Source organism: Procambarus clarkii, chromosome 56 (genome assembly GCF_040958095.1).
Source record: "Procambarus clarkii isolate CNS0578487 chromosome 56, FALCON_Pclarkii_2.0, whole genome shotgun sequence".
NCBI classification, from domain to species: domain Eukaryota; kingdom Metazoa; phylum Arthropoda; class Malacostraca; order Decapoda; family Cambaridae; genus Procambarus; species Procambarus clarkii.
Window position 1 is genome coordinate 23,754,532 of NC_091205.1, and position 17,734 is coordinate 23,772,265.

Genomic DNA, 17,734 nt, shown 5'->3' on the forward strand with positions numbered 1-17,734 from the left:
CACCGACCATATCCCACCTCCTTGTTGATGCCGATCGAGCCATATCTGCCCTCTCACCATGCAAATTGATACCAAAGGTGGAGGTGCCAGGCACTAGGCTACGACACTCACTGAAGCCTTTTGAAAAATGGCTCATGACTTGGAAGGTGGGGAGGGGGAGCTTGTGTGGCTGTTTTGATGATCAGTGGACTGTTGTGATGACTGTTGGGCTGTTGTAACTGTTCTGGCTTGTTTGGGGCTCTTGTGGTCATTTTGGTGGCGTTGTTTGTTGTTGTTGTTTAAGATTCGCTACTTGGAACAAAAAGTTCCAAGTAGCACGGGCTATGGTGAGCCCGTAGTGGATTTGTTGTGGTGTATGGTATTTACGGGGGTTGTGGTGGTTGTAGCTGTCGGTTGTTGATATAAGTGTTGGTTGTGCGTCAGCCAAATGTCACAGGTGGATAAATCAAGACGGAGACTTGAGATACTAGTGGAGAAGGAACGTATTGTACGTTAGCTGGGAGATCAGCTAACTCAGCCGCATCCCGCTTCAGCCCTGAGCAGAACGTTAATCGAGGTCTAATTCAGTCCACTACGGGATCACCATAGCCCGTGCTACTTGGAACGCTTTGTTACGAATAGCTGAATCTAAAACAGCAACAGGTCTAATTTATCCCCGAGTCAGTGAGGTGGGTAGCCTGATTTTTGGACGCTTTTGGTTAGGCTAAACTACTGCAATTTTTTGCTTTTGTTTATAGAGGAGAATATCCGAGAGAATGTTTACATAGAGTAGGAAAGACAAGCCGGACACTTTGTGGTGTTCCTTATATATAAACAATGACAAAGGCATTCGTCAGTTATGCTAATTGGCTAGTTAATGTTGAAAGTCTAATACACGTGACAAAATGTTGGGAGGGGAAGGGGATAAACAGAGAATGATAATCAGAGAATTTAATCAGTCTCCGTGGTGTAGTGGTAAGACACTCGCCTGGCGTTCCGCGAGCGCTATGTCATGGGTTCGTATCCTGGCCGGGGAGGATTTACTGGGCGCAATTCCTTAACTGTAGCCTCTGTTTAACGCAACAGTAAAATGTGTACTTGGATGAAAAAACGATTCTTCGCGGCAGGGGATCGTATTCCAGGGACCATAGGATTAAGGACCTGCCCGAAACGCTACGCGTACTAGTGGCTGTACAAGAATGTAACAACTCGTGTATATATCTCAAAAAAAAAAAAAAAAAAAAAAAAAAAAAAAAAAGATAACACACACACACACACGCGCACGCACGCGCGCACGCACGCACGCACGCACGCACGCACGCACGCGCGCACGCGCGCACACACACACACACACACACACACACACACACACACACACACACACACACACACACACACACACACTATCTCTCTCTCTCTCTCACACACTCTCTCTCTCTCTCTCTCTCTCTCTCTCTCTCTCTCTCTCTCTCTCTCTCTCTCTCTCTCTCTCTCTCTCTCTCTCTCTCTCTCTCTCTCTCTCTCTCTCTCTCTCTCTCTCTTTGAGTCCTTCCCTCTCATTTCCTTCCTCCCTCCCTCACTCCCATTCCTCCTCCCTCCTTTCTTTTTCTTAGACTCTCAATTTGACTTGATATTTCGCTCCAGTTAGCTGTAAGAACAAGCCTGGTTGTTCTTCCAGAGCCCCGGGGAGGCTCCACCCCTCTACTGACGACGGCAGGGGCGGTGACAAGTTCTTGGTGGTGGTGGTAGTGGTCTACAGCTGCTGGGAAGAACAAGTTCGCCAAGCAGCACGGGCTATGGTGAACCCGTTGTCCCCTCACCTGGTACAGATGTGTGCGTGCGTTCTCGGCTGGAGGAGAGGGTAGGGGGTGGGGGGATATCAGTGGGAGAGAAAGGTATAATGGATTGTTCGTCGGTCTACCTGTCTGTCCGTTTGAAAAGCTTCCACCTCCCGTTATGGGTGAGCAAGGGTGCGGAGATAGAGGTGGGGGGGGGGGGGTGAAGGAATTTCTCTGCCTCCTTCCTTTTCCATCCCTCCCATCCCTCGACCTATTCTTCCTCTCCCATCCCTCCTACCGTACCCCCTCTCCCATCTCAAACCTTCCCCCTTCCCGGTCTGTCCAGTCCAGAACGAACAAAGAGTATTGAGAATGCGAATAACATTTTTAATTTTCGCGGTATGATAAGCGTCAAATTTGTACGGTCTGATTTAACAAAAAATAAATCACGGGCGGTTAGGGTTTCACCATTATGTCCGAGCTCACCTAACATAACAGAAGCTCAACCCCCGCAAGCACAATTAGGTGAGTTCAGAGAGAGAGAGAGAGAGAGAGAGAGAGAGAGAGAGAGAGAGAGAGAGAGAGAGAGAGAGTGTGTGAGAGAGAGAGTGAGTGAGTGAGTGAATGAGAATATGCAGCCCATTATAGTTGATTCCTATTTACCGCAAGGTGAACAGTCATCAGGTGAAAGTGCCCATTTGTTTCTCCATCGGCCGGGAATGGAAGTATAAGGTCCGTGAACTGCGACTCCCGAACGTTGTCCGCTCGGCCGGAAGGCCCTCTGTGTCTGGAGGAGGGAGGGAGGTAACATTGTAGTGTAGTGTGTGGAAGGATGGTGAAATTGAATTGAAATTGAAATACGTTTATTGAGGTAAAATACACACAAAGGGATGAGGTAGCTCAAGCTATTCTCACCCCATTCAGTACAACGTGTTAATATATACATAGACACACATCACAAATAAACACATTACCAAACATTTTGAGAGGTAAGGATGGTGAAGGTGTGATGAGCCGAGGACTTGGGTAGCCAGACCTCACTACACTGTAAAAAACGGAACAGGAGACGCACGTTTAAAGATTTTATGGATAACTAAATTCGGCATACAATTGTCAATGTTACTAGCCGTTGCATTACACTCTTAATATTGGAAAGGCGGGGCTCAAGAACTAACGCTCGACACTACAAGGACCTTCAATGAGGAGCAAGAGAGGGGGGAGTGAGCAGACCGGAAAACTATACTTGTTCCCTACATGTTTGTAGTTGTAAAAAGTCAAATAATATATTATTTCAAGTTGTACCTCAAAGGTACAACTTGAAAGGTATATAACTTTTCACCCCCCGAAGCGGTGCATAACAAGGCGTAACCCCTTTGTTTAATAAACAAAAAAGTGTATCAATATGTCTCTAATAATGGAGACCCGCGGGTTTAGCAGCATCGTGGACACCCTATTAGGAATAAATTTGCACTCAATATACGTAATATTGGCAGTCAATATGGGTAATGGTCTCCGCCATCCTCCACTCCCAGGCTTGGAGACGCTGGCCAAACCTCCTGTCATGACTGACTTCCTTCCTCTCTATTGATTTATGGGGTATCCTGAGAGAGAGATGTTTCAATCCCTGGCAGCCAGCCATCTTGGCCAGAGATGTAGCAGGTGTGTGACATGTGCGTGTGACATGTCAGGTGTGTCTGTGTTCTCTCAACTGGATCTGTACCCCATGGCTGCTATGCTGTACAATTCTGTGCATTGAGCATTTGGTATAGCCTTTGTCTAAGAACACAATTACCCCGTGTAGGGTGTCTATAATTTATATGTGGGTGGTGAGATACGACGTCTGGTTCTAGTAACGCCTGAACAGTTTGTACAACGGTATAATCATGGGTTGTTTCCGCAGCGACAAGTTTAGCTCTGAAATGCAGCTGTTATTGCTTGAGGTGATCATACTACAGGGTCAGGTTAGGTCAGGTCAGGTCACCCTAGATGTCATCGTCAGGAGACAATACTGTGTGTAGATTTATGACATCTCTAAACGTAGGCATTTGTCACGCTAATAATTCTCAAACTACTTATGGGTTACTATACAGAATAAGCAGAGCAGTGTTGGACACTAGAGTAGTGACATCACCTTAAAGTGATGGAAGAGGGGGAGGTTGGAGGCCTGAGGGAGGGAGGGTGAAGGCGTTTACCTGTTATTTGTTTAGTGTATTATAAATGACTAATTTAAAGTTAATTTTCTACATTTGCAAGATGTTTCAACATGTTTTCATCTTGCTAATTTTTTCCCCAGTACATAATAGAGGTGAATGCTCACGAAACTTGTGTGAAAATAATACTTTGTCATAGCTGACGTTAAGTGGAGGGTGTGGTCAGGTAGGGTAGAGTGCGAGCCACATTAGCATGCAACAAGCATGAAGCTCAAGTACACCTGGGTATCGAGCTCTCAAGTTAACAAGAGAGCTCTTGTTAACAAGAGAGCTGCTCCAGCTCTTATATTGCTCCTGACATTCCTGTGTGATAGGAGGGATAGCACTCTGAGACCGGTAATCCTGTCTGGTAGACAGTGGTAAACACAGGACTGATCCTGGTAAACCCAGTGTGATTGTGTTTACCAGGATCAGATTGGACTGACGTTACCTGTTGCAAGCGACGACACGTCCAATCCTGAGCGTTGCAACTCTGTGAGCAGGAGCTGGGTCCCTAATCTCATCCACTATGTTATTAAATGTCTCGTCATTAGGCCCTCCAGATCTGCTGGTATGAGGTACCTGGAGCTTTGCACTAACTTTATTACCCCTCGTGTTGTTGAGGATATCCTCATAATGCATCTAATGTTTGCCAGTGCAGGCTACTGATCACATGCCCCTGCATGACCAACCATCCTGCCAGATGAGGATTTTTATCATAGCTCTTGACACAAGCTAAGTAGCCCTTCATAACAATGCCGATGGTAATACAAACAAATAGTGTGAGATAACACTATTAGTAACTATTCTGCTAGTTACCCGGTGACTATGTGACTGATTGTAGAGGGACTGTGGTGTGGATGCTGGGATGAGAACCATTGGTCAAATGAGGCGGGAACCAATGGTCAAATGGTCATAACCCCAGGATGCCGGTAATGGTCCCTTTCTCTGTGGCTGGCCACAATCCTCTCTCGTGTACCCCAGCTTTCTCTCTATATCTACCTCTCTCTCGTTCTATCTATCTCTATCTTTTTTTCATAGGTGAGTATAGGAACAGACGACTGCTGACTCGTGTTAGCAGGAGTTACTTGCGAAGTGCGCTGCGAGTGTGTTACCACCGCGCCACAGAGACTATCTGAATGTCTATCTATCTGTCTGTGTGTGTGCGCGCGCGCATTGATGACCTTGGTCCGTAGTAGAGATATGTTTGGAATTGGTAAACCTCTTGCGTATTTTAGCTTATTACAAGCAAATTATGATAGATGTTTAGAATTTATGGACATGAGTTGACAATGTTTTATAGTATAAACAGAAAAAGCAAAGACAATTAATAATAATCCAAGGTCTAGTTGATATTTTATTTAAAAAATCGTTGTGGGGCTATTTTTGGCTTCGTGTCAATTAGCACTCGTTTCTCTTGTGTAAAGTCCAATCCGACCATGTTGGGAACGTACCCCACAGTAATCAGGGTACAAAATTGAATGAGGCTAGCCCCAATAGTCTGACCTCGGACAGATATTCGAAGTAATAGATGTAGTTGTTATATATCTAGTCTTATTGACAGTGAGCAGATATGTGCTTCAGCCTACAGTTTAGACCTATTGTCTTACGTATGACCCTCTGTCCTGCGTGACAGTGAATACTAGCATTATCCTCAATTTAATAAGACTATCAAAATCCTCAGATTAGGCAAAATTGTAATTAATTTTGTCAATAAAGATGTTAATAATAATAATAAGTGAGCAGATTTTAAGGTGGTGATTGCTATAGTGTTTTTTTTTGGAGGTGGTGGCTATAGGTGTGGGATCATTATGGTAAAGTTATTGGATATAATAATGTGGTCTTCCTAGTTTTACCTTTTCTCCCCCCCCCTAAAGTTCCCACCTCTCTCTACCTCTCCCCCTTATTGTGTAGGCGAAACCCCAGGGGGTCACCCCCTAGGGGAGGGAAGGGGCCACAAAGGGGTAGGGGTGTTAGTGGGGAAGGGGAAACCTGCACTTAACTCTTGTTTGATCATTTACCTCCCCTCAGTCTGATCTCCCTCGGTGATCCGGTGTAAAGGGGAGCGTGGGAGGGGGAAGGGGAAGGGGACGGAGGGAAGAAGGGAGGGGAGGAGGAGGAAGGAGAATAAAGAAGAATGGTCTTAAATAATATAAGACAAGTGGCATTAGAATGTAGAGGGGGGGAAGACGGTAGGAGAGGAGAAGCTTCAAGAGGAAGCCAATAGAGGCTTCCATGCACCAGGGGCTCCAACCCGTTCTCGCACTTTCGTATAGTCAATATTGACTTATTAAATACGTGCATATTTGACATACTAAACATACTAGTTTACCTTGAAAAGCTTCATTGAAAACACCGACCTTACCTAATCTTCTTAGTATGTTAAGATAGGCATCTTATTGCTTCGTAATTACAATTATTACTTAACCTATTATAGGTTCTCGCACTGTAAGAAAGTGCGAGAACGGGTTGGGGGCTCGGTGGGTTGGTGCACGGGAATCCAAAGGTCCAAATATGGTCTCAATTTGCGTTAGGTTAGGAGAGGTTGAGTAGCTATGATTTAGCTAGCTAGCTAGCTAGCTAGTCTAGCCTACTTATAGCTAGCTATGAGTAGAGTTACACGACTGTCTCAGGTCTTTAGCTAGCTATGAGTAGAGTTACACGACTGTCTCAGGTCTTGGATCCTACTCTTCCAGTGGGGTACCCTTGGAGCATCGCCAGGTTGTGTCGCCCAAGACATTTGCCGCTCGTGATGCGCTATAAGCATCATACGCCCACACTTGGGATGCAACTGTACACAGTGAAAGTTTTGTCGTATATCATTCACACATACACAGCCTCGCTAATGTGCCAGGTAAGTCCACTACGGGCTCACCATAGCCCGTGCTACTTGGAACTTTTGTTCTGAGTAGCTGAATCTAAAAAAACAACGTATATCATTGGAGATGTGGACTTTCTTTATGTAGGTGTCGACAGGAAGTGTAAGTCGACCACTATCGAGTGTACGATTGTCCTATACTGAAAATGGCTTGAAGGAAGAGGTCGAGTTGAAGACTCGACATCGTTTTAGGATCAATTTTTTTTGTTATGGTATATATTGATAACCTGGCTCTCTCTCCCCCAAAAACACTGAATTGTTTTCCACCTGCGAGATAACGTGAGGTTGCAGGATGGTGACTGTTAGTTGAGCCAGTTAGGAATGTCCCGGTTGCTACCGGTTACAAGTGACAGGGTGAACCACCCGACGTGTATTGTTCTTCGTATTTGGGATGGGGTTGTTGTTGATGATGGAACAATGTTGTGATGACCAGGTGTGGGTGACGCAGCGCTATCTTCATGAGGTTATCTTGAGATGACTTCGGGGCTTAGCGTCCCCGCGGGCCTTCTTTTTGTTACACATCCCCAGGAAGCAGCCCGTAGCAGCTGTCTAACTCGCAGGTACCTATTTAGTGTTAGGTAACAGGGGCATCAGGGGTGAAGGAGACTATGTCCATTTGTTTTCACCGGGCATCGAACCTCTGGACTCCGAATCTGAAGCGCTGTCCACTCAGCTGTCAAGCCCCAGTCAGGGAGGGAGAAGTTAAGACAGCGGCACCAGAGGGACGTGGAAGATGTGGAGGGTGTTGGGCCTACAGTCTCAACATCTTCCGGCGGGGCAGCGGCAGCGGCAGCAGGAGGTAGGCGGGGGGTGGGGTCGTCTTAGCTGGGGCTTTAAAGCTGCCGCGCCCATCACCCCTTCTCGAGGGCGTCTAACACATCGGAATAGGCTCCCCCCTTCCCCCCCCCCCTGCCCCAACCCTCCCCTACCTGCCCCAACCCTCCCCTACCTGCCCCCAGCGATTCCCTGCCTGCCCCTGTCGACAATCCCCCTGAATTATCAGGGAAAAGCAAGGATTTGGGATGGGACGGGGGAAAGGAATGGTGCATAATCACTTGGACGGTCGGGGATTGAACCCCGACCTACATGGAGCGAGCCCGTCGCTCTACCGTCCAGCCCAAGTGGTTGAACAGAAGAAGGAACGGAAGATGGAAGAGGATGATGTGTCAAGAAGAATGGGACGGTGTTAGAGACCTTTGGAACGAGAGCCTCCAGAATGAGACGAAGGAACCAGGGAGACTAAAGCCGCTCTTGAGTGGGTACGTGAGCCTTTATTGGCCACTCATAATTCCTGATATAATTGGCTGCCGCGTTTTGATTGGTTGCCGAGTTGAAAGATTGCCACAAAAAACAATTTTGCTACCTTCCAATTGGACATTTTAACCGTTTCAGTGAAACTGTTAAAATGGCCAATATACCCCTCAAACATTGCTGTGACCATTGCTTAGGGAAGACGTCTTGAAGGTATACCTGAAGGCTGGCGACGTGTGAAACAAGAATTTTGTATGTGGTGATCATGTCTCCCCTGGCTCTTCTGTCTTCCAGCGACGTGAGGTGCAACTCCAGATATGGAGTCTGCAGCCTTCATGACGTCTCCCCTAAGCTGTCGTGGACAGAAGTCACGGCAAACATTGAGCGGGAAATAATACCCATTTTCTATACTTTGGAGGCATAAACAGTCGGAAAATAATACATAGTACCTAGGAACAAGAACAAGGGGGCTACGTTGTGTAATTAATCTCTACTCATAAACATGGTTTACGTTTGTCGCGAGTGTCTGTGTTGGTTGATGTGGGCGAGTGGTGGTAGGTGAGGGCTCTCAGCCTTTGAGCCCGTGAAGTAATTCCACAAAGAGGTGTGTGGGGGGGGGGGGGGGGGGGGGTCTGACGCGGCCTGGCATGCACTTCGTGTCTGCTGTGGGGACCTCCATGTTTGTTTTCCGCCTCGTCTCCTCTCATCCTTGCTAATATTCATTCCTCATTTAATATCTCTCTCTCTCTCTCTCTCTCTCTCTCTCTCTCTCTCTCTCTCTCTCTCTCTCTCTCTCTCTCTCTCTCTCTCTCTCTCTCTCTCTCTCTCTCTCTCTCTCTCTCTCTCTCTCTCTCTCTCTCTCTCTCTCTCTCTCTCTCTCTCTCTCTCTCTCTCTCTCTCTCTCTCTCTCTCTCTCTCTCTCTCTCTCTCTCTCTCTCTCTCTCTCTCTCTCTCTCTCTCTCTCTCTCTCTCTCTCTCTCTCTCTCTCTCTCTCTCTCTCTCTCTCTCTCTCTCTCTCTCTCTCTCTCTCTCTCTCTCTCTCTCTCTCTCTCTCTCTCTCTCTCTCTCTCTCTCTCTCTCTCTCTCTCTCTCTCTCTCTCTCTCTCTCTCTCTCTCTCTCTCTCTCTCTCTCTCTCTCTCTCTCTCTCTCTCTCTCTCTCTCTCTCTCTCTCTCTCTCTCTCTCTCTCTCTCTCTCTCTCTCTCTCTCTCTCTCTCTCTCTCTCTCTCTCTCTCTCTCTCTCTCTCTCTCTCTCTCTCTCTCTCTCTCTCTCTCTCTCTCTCTCTCTCTCTCTCTCTCTCTCTCTCTCTCTCTCTCTCTCTCTCTCTCTCTCTCTCTCTCTCTCTCTCTCTCTCTCTCTCTCTCTCTCTCTCTCTCTCTCTCTCTCTCTCTCTCTCTCTCTCTCTCTCTCTCTCTCTCTCTCTCTCTCTCTCCTCTCTCTCCTCTCTCTTCTCTCTCTTCTCTCTCTTCTCTCTCTCCTCTCTCTCTTCTCTCTCTTCTCTCTCTCCTCTCTCTCTTCTCTCTCTTCTCTCTCTTCTCTCTCTCTTCTCTCTCTCCTCTCTCTCCTCTCTCTCCTCTCTCTTCTCTCTCTTCTCTCTCTTCTCTCTCTTCTCTCTCTTCTCTCTCTCCTCTCTCTCTTCTCTCTCTTCTCTCTCTTCTCTCTCTCCTCTCTCTCCTCTCTCTCCTCTCTCTCCTCTCTCTCTTCTCTCTCTTCTCTCTCTCCTCTCTCTCCTCTCTCTCTCTCTCTCTCTCTCTCTCTCTCTCTCTCTCTCTCTCTCTCTCTCTCTCTCTCTCTCTCTCTCTCTCTCTCTCTCTCTCTCGTTCGTTGTGGTTTAGATTATGTGTGAGGAGGAAGAAGTTCTGGGAGCGCCATAGTGTTTGCTCCGAGGGGAGGTGGCTACCTTGTGTTGTTTGGCCGGATTTCTCACCTGCTCTTACAGAGAGTTGTAGTCTTTCTCTACCTGATCACCCGTCTTCCTCTACTTCCATATAAGTAGAAAGGTAACGGAAAGTCCGTTACCTTTCTTTCCTTTCTCGCATATCTTCTTGTTCTATTCTCATTCGCCTGTCCTTTCCCTTCTCTGTTTCCTTTTTATTCCTTCCGCCCCCTTTTATTTTTTCTCCACCCCTTTTCCTTGCTCTCTTCCCCCCCACCTTTAGTGATAATAGTGATTACTTACAAAATTCAATTCATAAGAATATAAGAGGGGGGGGGATGTGCACAGTTTGGGGCCCAGGAGACCGACACGACTTCACACAGAAGGGAAGGGAAGGGAAGGGAATTATCTGGGAAACGCGCCAAGTCATTACGACTATATCTATATAGCACTTGGAAGGGGTCAGGATAAGGATTTGGGATGGGACGAGGGGTTAGGAATGATGCCCAACTACTTGGACGGTCGGGGATTGAACGCCGACCTGCATGAAGCGAGACCGTCGCTCTAGGTCTCAGGAGGGAGACCCACGATCCAAGTGGAATTTCTGTGACCATCTCCATACAAAGTTTCTTGGAGGTCCTCGACCCGAAGGCCTGGTCGAGGACCGGGCCGCGGGGACGGTGATCCCCGAAATCATCTCGAAGATAACGTCAAGATAAGGGGTGGAGGGAGGATATTAGGTAGGTAACTCAAAAGGGAGGGAGGAAGGGACAGAGCAGACGGGAAGGGGAAGGATAGATGAGAGTATTTGAGAGAGGAAAAGGAAGTGATGGTAGAGTGAGGGGGGGGGGATGGGTGAGGGGATTACAGTGAGGAGGAAGTGACCCCCCCCCCCCCCCCCCCCCCCAGGTCATGGCTCGGTGGTATGTGACCAGCTGATAAGCAGCACTTCCCTTCTGTTCTCCACTGCGATATGGTACGAACAAGCCACTGGGTACTACTCTTTCAAGCCTGACAAAAAGATATCCAGAGACATTGCAGTAGCCATACACAGACTTGGTTACAAGTGCTGCTGGGAGGTAATGAACCCAATAGTTAAAGAGTGTCATATCTGTGGAACAGAAGCAGAGGCGCCACTATTGCACTACTTACTGGAATGTGAAGCTACTGAAGCCCTGCGCATCAAACTCAACATTAATCCAACGACAGCAGCTGCATTAGATGCACATTCCACAGCGACTACAATAATTAGAAAAGCCGTTGAGGAATGGGACTTGCTACTGAACATTCTTCATCTACATCCACCAAGATAATGTTATTAAAACAAGATTAAAACCAGTGCACTAAAACAGAAGCGAAAAAGAAACAGGGAAAAAGGAGGAAACCCCACCTCCATTTAAAACTTTGATCCAAATATCAGAGTAAGAAGGTTATCGCGAATTCCCGAACTCAATTACGGGCTCATCATAGCCCGTGCTACATGGACATTTCGTTCGTAGCTAAATCTAAAACAACAGCAGTCACTCTTTTCTCTCCCTCATACCTTTCTCACCCTTCTCTTTCTCTCACCTTTCTCACGGTGTGAGGAACAGAGTGAGGTGTGACAGGGGAAGGGATCAACCCCTCACAAGTCGAGCCTGGCCCCGGGCCGGGCTTGGGGAGTAGAACAACTCCCAGAACCCCATCCAGGTACAATCCAGGTATACGGTGAAAGGTGGCCATTGGCCCCCCTAATTCGCATTTCATGGCCATTGTTTTCCATAAGATGGTAGCGGCTCGCGAAGTTGATGTGATGTTCCATTTTCTGTTCGTGGGTTCTTTGGGTAGGTTAGGTTAGTTTAGTACAACAGTTTAGTGCCGTTGGGGGAGGTCGGGAGAACGGGCTGCACCATATCAGACACTTTTGTTGCTCTTGCCCATCACCGCCTCTGCCTCCCCCATCACCCCCCTTCTCTGCCCCCCCATCCTCCCCCATCACTCATCTCGCCCGCGTTGGAGTCAGTAATCAGTTCCAGAATGATTTGAGTGTTCAGATGAATTGAATGGAAATTGAAATTGATAAAATCATCTCCGTGTGGAGTGCTTTAAGAGCGCGAGAAGGCTGGTAGAGTGCAGATAGGGGGGTGGGGTGGCAGCGAGTGCACTCTGGCGTTTGAGTGCAAGTAATGGGTTCCTAAGACGCCCTCAGGGAGCTGGTTATTTTGATGCCAGCCATTTACCAGAGCGTGAAACTTTTGGCCCAATTGTTCCGCGGCTGAGTTTGAAAGCCTTGGTGGGTTTGTTGGGAGGAAGGTAGAGAGTGAGGTGGTGAGAGGGAGGGGAAATAAATAGACAGGCACACATAGAGGAACACATAGGCAGACAGATGGAGGCTGAGAGAGAGAGAGTAGAGAGAGAGAGAGAGAGAGAGAGAGAGAGTAAGAGAGAGAGAGAGAGAGAGAGAGAGAGAGAGAGAGAGAGAGAGAGAGAGAGAGAGAAAGAGAGAGAGAGAGAGAGAGAGAAAGAGAGAGAGAGAGAGAAAGAGGGTGAGAGAGAGAGAGTAAGAGAAAGAGGGTGAGAGAGAGAGAGAGTAAGAGAGAGTGAGAGTGAGAGAGTGAGAGAGTGAGAGAGAGAGTGAGAGAGTGAGAGAGTGAGAGAGTGAGTGAGTGAGTGAGTGAGTGAGTGAGTGAGTGAGTGAGTGAGTGGAGAGTGGAGAGTGGAGGCATGAAGGGAAATGTGTGGACGAGAGCTAAAGCCTTAAGGTAAAGTGAGATTGACTATCATGATGCTTCACTTCCCTCTGCAACCGTCACAGACTTCGTTCTTCTTTCAGCATTATCGTTCATCTTGGGTTCCTTCTCCTGCTTCTCATACCTGTTGTACCTCCCTTATTCTTCCTCCCCTCTCACTCTCTCATTTACACGATCCCTCCTATCCACCGTCCCTCCATTACGGGACTGTCCTTGGGCTCACTCCATGAAGCCCTGAACATACAGCCACTGAACATCAGACTTCAACAGCAAGCTACTAAGGTCTTCAACACAATCGAAATGCTACGACGACTAATCCAACATGAGACGCCCCCCCTCCCACAGCTGGTGGCCCAGGAGCTTAGATCTACTTGAGGGCAGTCACGCCCCAAAATACATACTTCCATGATGAAATACTGACTTGAAAATCCCACAGAAACAGGGTCAAAATATCCCAAAACATAACATTAAAACATGTATATAAGCATATTGATATATATATGGGTGAATGTTATACATTATTCATCTATAGACATCCATATATGCTCAAATACATGAGACACACTTACAGCTCTGTTACGAAAGAGAGAACAAGCTACTTAGCTACCAAATACACACACACACATCGTGTCAGCAAGGCGGACAGCCCGCCTGCTATCATAATTCATTCTGTTTTACATCCAGCCCAACCACTTGGACTGGATGGTAGAGCGACGGTCTCGCTTCCTACAGGTCAGCGTTCAATCCTCGACCGCCCAAGTGGCTGGGCACCATCCCCCCCCCTCCTGTCCTATCCCAAATCCTTATCCCTTCCCAATGCTATATAGTCGTAATGGCTTGGTAATTTTCCTGATAGTTCCCTTCTGTTTAACATTTCTATACGTTTTCCTGCGCTTGTACCTCTCCATTTTCTTTCTCCTAGAAAAACCTGGCCTCAGTGGGTTAGCGTTAGGGTCATACGCTTTTATATGGCAAAAGCACATAAATATGCGCTTTATTTTTATATGGCAAATCCTGGACTCTTGTCACATGGTGAGAACGGTCCGCAATCCTCGAGCTGCTGTTATTGTTTTGGACTCGGCTACTGGGGAACAAAAAGTTCCTCCAAGTAGCACGGGCTATGGTGATCCCTTAGTGGACGTAGTGGACTTACATCGGGCTGCTGTTGGGCGCCGATTATATACGCAGCAGATACCCAATACATCATGAGAGGGGGAATTGTGGGGTAAACACGTGGGGCCTGACGCAGGTGTTTATACAGGTGTCCACACCAGTATGTTTGGGGTATACTCTCGCCCCCACCCACCCACTCACTCGCCCACATACAGTCCTATCTAACATCACCTGCAATTGCATTACAATAAATCCTACCATTACCCACTAACCACCACTACAACACACCCTCTCAACCCCCTTCTCTTCCTCCTCCTTTCATCCCCCTCGCTCCCGCATCTCCTCTCGTTATTATCCCTTGTTTGCCTCCCCCCTCCATCATCATTTATAAGTGTTAGGGCTACCCTACCTCCGCCCGCCTCTGAAGCCCGGCAGTCAGCTGTTGTTGTTGTTTAAGATTCGCTACTTGGAACAATAAGTTCCAAGTAGCACGGGCTATGGTGAGCCCGTTGTGGACTTACCTGGCACAGGAGCGGGGCTGTCTGTGGCAGTCGATTGATTGATTGATAAAGATTAAGCCACCCAAGAGGTGGCACGGGCATGAATAGCCCGTAAGTGGTACAATTTTTTTTTTCTCAGTATTCTGAGGTTGCATTTAACCATCAGGCTGTTATCGTGGGGGAGGATACTGCTTCACAGTCTTTATGAGGGTGTCCAGCTGCTGGACACCTTTGTTGACCAGGAGAGTGGCTGTGTTGATGGCTTCAGGGTGGCCACTGCATGATTCAGGAACTCTTAAAGCTCTTCTAAAGTCATTGGTTGCTTCACATTCCAGAAGATAGTGAAGTAATGGTTAAAAATTGTGGCAGTCAGCGCGGCGTCTGATTTATATCCCGGGCTTGGGCAACAAAACACGTGTAGAAAATGGGAAGCGGGGTGGGCTGACTTAATTAATCTCGGGATTTTTTTTTTGTTTATAGTACTTAATGATGATAATTAGCTGTAGTGCGTACGTGCCAAGGATTAGTGATATTTTTTTATCAATTTTTCCCAATCTCAAATTTGTTGGATATTGCATTATTCTTTCTCTATCGCTCTCTCTTAATCTCTCTCTCTCTCTCTCTTAATCTCTCTCTCTCTCTCTCTCCTTCTCTCTCTCTCTCTCTCTCTCTCTCTCTCTCTCTCTCTCTCTCTCTCTCTCTCTCTCTCTCTCTCTCTCTCTCTCTCTCTCTCTCTTAATCTCTCTCTTAATCTCTCTCTTAATCTCTCTCTTAATCTCTCTCTCTCTCTCTTGCTCTCTCTCTCTCTCTCGCTCTCGCTCTCGCTCTCTCTCGCTCTCTCTCTCGCTCTCTCTCTCGCTCTCTCTCTCGCTCTCTCTCTCGCTCTCTCTCTCGCTCTCTCTCTCGCTCTCTCTCTCGCTCTCTCTCTCGCTCTCTCTTGCTCTCTCTTGCTCTCTCTTGCTCTCTCTTGCTCTCTCTTGCTCTCTCTCTCCCTCTCTCTCCCTCTCTCTCTCTCTCTCTCTCTCTCTCTCTCTCTCTCTCTCTCTCTCTCTCTCTCTCGCTCGCTCGCTCGCTCGCTCGCTCGCTCTCTCTCGCTCTCTCTCGCTCTCTCTCTCTCTCGCTCTCTCTCGCTCTATCGCTCTGTCTCTCTCTCTCTCTCTCTCTCTCTCTCTCTCTCTCTCTCTCTCTCTCTCTCTCTCTCTCTCTCTCTCTCTTGTGCTCTCTCTCTTGCTGTATCTCTCGCTCTATCACACACTCTCTGGCTCTCACTTTCTCTCGCTCTGATACTCTCGCCACAACCCCTTGCCCGTGTCTTAATGGTGTTAGGGGAAGTGTTGGTGTTTAATTAAAAGTTGAGTGCAGTGATCCCCCGCGGCCTGGAGAGGTCCACCCGACTTGCTCCCAACTTGGAGTGTGGCTGAGAATGGTCTCGTCTGGTCTCCTGGTGGACCAGTCCAGCAACTAGGCCTGGTCGACGACCGGGCCGCGGGGACGCTAAGCCCCGAAAACACCTCAAGGTAGCCTCAAGGTAGTTATGACTTACCTCGTTTGGTATTCCTTGACGAAATTCGTGTTTGTGATGAGGTGTTAAGGAATAATGAATTACCTTGTTATACTGCCATTTAGTTGTATACATTTAGTTGTCTGCATCTAATTGTATGTATATAAATGTATACATTTCGCTGCACTCGTCTAGTAGACAATTTATGTACTTAAATAATAGTTTTGAACGTAGCTGTTGAATAGTTCGAATAAATTCCTAAAAATAAATAAAATTTCAATTAAAATTTATGTCCTGATTGTTTTTAGTTATACTGATTTGTGTTGGATTTTGGTTAATATAGTTTTCTTTTGTTTTTGCATTTATTAATAATTCATTTTCAGTGTTTTTACAAATGTTTTTATTATGTTTACAAACTATTTGAGCACACTACGTAAAAAGATTTGTGTTATTATTATTATTTGTTACCACAGACGTGGCCATATATTTACAATGCTAACCAGCATATATTTCTTCTGTCCTCCATGGACAGGGTTAGAGATCTGTTAAACATATAGTTCAGTGATTTATTGAAGAATCAACCACAGGAGGGGATCATAGTGCTAAAGGTTTTTAACACAGTTGTATATTGTATAATTGTATAGTTGCTTTAATTCACCAGGGGTCTAGGAGACTCGAACCCTGGACCCCGAGTGTGTGAGGCCGAAGTGTAGTTGTTGTAGCTTTGAGTAAGGTCTCTTACTATAGCCTTCATGATCCTCTGTGTATATAACATTATAACTGTTAATATATAATACTATATAACATCCCTAGAGCCCATTATGTGCCTCTGTAACCCTTTCCACTACCGCCCACAAGATGGGTATGGGGTGCATAATAAATGAACTAAACTAAAAAACATCCTTAGACTCTAATACATTTTTGTCACTGTTGCAGGTGTGTAAATGTGCAGATGATGCTTAAAATCTGACGCTGTGGTAAGTATAGCTGCTTCCTAAAGTTCTATTACTACTTTAATTTTACGGAAGTGTTTACAGACAGATACTTTAAATTGACTGTTTTCTTCACGATGGGAAACCTTATAGGAGGACGGGCTGGTCAATCACCCTGACGATAGTTTTCCGGTGGCGGGGAGCGATCACTTAGAAGGAGCCAGCCCCGCCCCCACTGGCACCCACGAGCCTTGCTATCAGCAGGTTCCTGCCCGTCTTCACCTTATCTCCACCTACGATAACGCTACAATCAGCAATTTTTTTTGCCTTTATTTATAAACCGATAAATTCGATCTGTTGACAAATGTTGGTCCAACCCCGTTGAAAGTTTTTAATTAGCAAATTTCAGCATTTCAGTCTATTGGTGTAGAGCACGAATGATAAAATATTAGAGTAATTCATATTAAATGTATACACAAGAATACGTAGATGATTAAGTAAATATATAGCATAATAATGAGGACGTGGACATTACTCGGTGGTTTATGGCATCAAGTTTGTTGACGGTGACATGCCTGATGTACGAGAGGCTACTCCACGGTGTTGTAGTCATCTCTCTCACGCTGGTACCGTATGGTACTACGTCCTCACGCTGGTACCGTATGGTACTACGTCCTCACGCTGGTACCGTATGGTACTACGTCCTCACGCTGGTACCGTATGGTACTACGTCCTCACGCTGGTACCGTATGGTACTACGTCCTCACGCTGGTACCGTATGGTACTACGTCCTCACGCTGGTACCGTATGGTACTACGTCCTAACGCTGGTACCGTATGGTACTACGTCCTCACGCTGGTACCGTATGGTACTACGTCCTCACGCTGGTACTGTATGGTACTACGTCCTAACGCTGGTACCGTATGGTACTACGTCCTCACGCTGGTACTGTATGGTACTACGTCCTCACGCTGGTACCGTATGGTACTACGTCCTCACGCTGGTACC

General features: G+C 46.8%; 1 protein-coding gene across 15 annotated transcripts in view; it reads left to right on the forward strand.

Annotated features, from left to right (window-relative positions):
* tty (tweety) overlaps window positions 1-17,734 on the forward strand; it is a 158,644-nt gene that overhangs the window by 14,046 nt on the left and 126,864 nt on the right. The window contains exon 2 of one of the 15 annotated variants that reach the window (XM_069305883.1): window positions 16,731-16,771. The exons of the other annotated variants lie outside the window; for them this stretch is intronic. The gene's annotated coding sequence lies outside the window, so the exon portion shown is untranslated. The remainder of the gene's footprint in view (window positions 1-16,730; window positions 16,772-17,734) is intronic. 15 annotated transcript variants of the gene reach the window in all.